We start from the raw sequence: 2,619 nt of genomic DNA on the forward strand, positions 1-2,619 counted from the left end.
GGGGCACGAACCCGCGTCCCCTGCCTCGGCAGGTGGACTCCCAACCACTGCGCCACCGGGGAAGCCCTCATATGTTAAATTCTTAACCCCCAGTACCTCAGAATGTGATCTTATTTGGAGATAGGGTCTTTGCAGACGTAATCAAGTTAAAATAAGGTAATTAGGTGGGCCCTAATCCAATATAATTGGTGTCCTTATAAAAAGGGGAAATTTGGACAAAAAAGACTGGCATAGAAGGAAGGTGATATGAAGAGACATAGAGAGAAGACAGCCAAGGAGAAAGGCCTGGAACAGATCTTTCACTCACAGCCCTCAGAAGGAACAAATCCTGCCGACCCTTTGATTTCGGGCTTCTGTTTCCAGAATGTGAGACAATAAATTTGTGTTGTTTAAGCCCCCCAGTCTATGGTATTCTGCTACAACAGCCCTAAAAAACTAACAAACCAGCATTGACGTTTATTTTGTGAAACAAAAGATTAATTTAATTTTATTTATTTAACATCTTTATTGGAGTATAATCGTTCTGTGTTACTTTCGGCTGTATAACAAAGTGAATCAGCTATACATATACATGTATCCCTATATCTCCTCCCTCTTGCGTCTCCCTCTCACCCTCCCTATCCCACCCCTCTAGGTGGTCACAAAGCACCGAGCTGATCTCCCTGTGCTATGCTGCTGCTTCCCACTAGCTAGCTATTTTACGTTTGGTAGTGTATATGTGTCCATGCCACTCACTCATTTGGTCCCAGCTTACCCTTCCCCCTCCCTGTGTCCTCAAGTCCATTCTCTACATCTGCATCTTTATTCCTGTCCTGCCCCTAGGTTCTTCAAAACCATTTTTTTTTGCTGTTTTTTTAATTAGATTCCATATATATGTGTTAGCATATGGTATTTGTTTTCCTCTTTCTGACTTACTTCACGCCGTATGGTAGTCTCTAGGTCCATCCACCTCACTACAAACAGCTCAATTTCGTTTCTTTTTATGGCTGAATAATATTCCATTGTATATATGTGCCACACCTTCTTTATCCATTCATTTGTTGATGGACACTTAGGTTGCTTCCATGTCCTGGCTATTGTAAGTAGAACTGCAGTGAACGTTGTGGTACATGACTTTTTTTAAAGTATGGTTTTCTAAGGGTATATGCCCCGTAGTGGGATTGCGGGGTCATATGGTAGTTCTGTTTTTAGTTTTTTAAGGAACCTCCATACTGTTCTCCATAGAGGCTGTATCAATTTACATTCCCACCAACAGTGCAAGAGGGTTCCCTTTTCTCCACACCCTCTCCAGCATTTATTGTTTGTAGATATTTTGGTGATGGCCATTCTGACTGGTGTGAGGTGATACCTCATTGTAGTTTTGGTTTGCATTTCTCTAATGATTAGTGATGTTGAGCATCCTTTCATTTGTTTGTTGGCAATCTGTATATCTTCTTTGGAGAAATGTCTATTTAGGTCTTCTGCCCATTTTTGGACTGGGTTGTTTGTTTTTTGGATATTGAGCTGCATGAGCTGCTTGTATATTTTTGAGGTTAATCCTTTGTCAGTTGCTTCATTTGCAAATATTTTCTCTCATTCTGAGGGCTGTCTTTTCGTCTTTATAGTTTCCTTTGCTGTGCAAAAGCTTTTAAGTTTCATTAGGTCCCATTTGTTTATTTTTGTTTTTATTTCCATTTCTCTAGGAGGTGGGTCAAAAAGGATCTTGCTGTGATTTATGTCATAGAGTGTTCTGCCTATGTTTTCCTGTAAGAGTTTTATAGTATCTGGTCTTACATTTATGTCTTTAATCCGTTTTGAGTTTACTTTTGTGTTAGGTGTTAGGGAGTGTTTTAATTTCATTCTTTTACATGTAGCTGTCCAGTTTTCCCAGCACCACTTATTGAAGAGGCTTTCTTTTCTCCATTGTATATTCTTGCCTCCTTTATCAAAGATAAGGTGACAGTATGTGCGTGGGTTTATCTCTGGGCTTTCTATCCTGTTCCATTGATCTATATTTCTGTTTTTGTGCCAGCACCGTACTGTCTTGATTACTGTAGCTTTGTAGTATAGTCTGAAGTCAGGGAGCCTGATTCCTCTAGCTCTGTTATTCTTTCTCAAGATTGCTTTGGCTATTCGGGGTCTTTTGTGTTTCCATACAAATTGTGAATTTTTTTGTACTAGTCCTATGAAAAATGCCATTGGTACTTTGATAGGGATTGCATTGAATCTGTAGATTACTTTGGGTAGTATAGTCATTTTCACAATGTTGATTCTTCCAACCCTAGAACATGGTATATCTCCACCTGTTTGTATCATCTTTAATTTCTTTCATCAGTGTCTTATAGTTTTATGCATACAGGTCTTTTGTCTCCTTTGGTAGGTTTATTCCTAGGTATTTTATTCTTTTTGTTGCAGTGGTAAGTGGGAGTGCTTATTTGGAAATAAAATTTCGAATCTGAATTTTTTTCTTCCAGTTGATTTGGCATTGTGTAGAAACAGTCTGTACATGAGATGTTTTCAAAAGTGTTTTTCCCAAAAACCTTCAGTTTTTCAAAAAAAATTATTTAAAAAATAAAAAAGAAGGAACTAGCCCACCCTGCTGCTTACCTTGCCAGTTTTTTTTTTTTTTTTTTTTTTTCT

The 2,619-nt window shown here is 38.5% G+C and overlaps 1 protein-coding gene across 1 annotated transcript in view; it reads right to left on the reverse strand.

Moving 5' to 3' along the window:
- LOC103072605 (alcohol dehydrogenase class 4 mu/sigma chain) overlaps nucleotides 1-2,619 on the reverse strand; it is a 20,266-nt gene that overhangs the window by 9,374 nt on the left and 8,273 nt on the right. The gene's annotated exons all lie outside the window — the stretch shown is intronic.

Source organism: Lipotes vexillifer, unplaced genomic scaffold (assembly GCF_000442215.2).
Source record: "Lipotes vexillifer unplaced genomic scaffold, Lipotes_vexillifer_v1.1 scaffold49, whole genome shotgun sequence".
Taxonomy (NCBI): domain Eukaryota; kingdom Metazoa; phylum Chordata; class Mammalia; order Artiodactyla; family Lipotidae; genus Lipotes; species Lipotes vexillifer.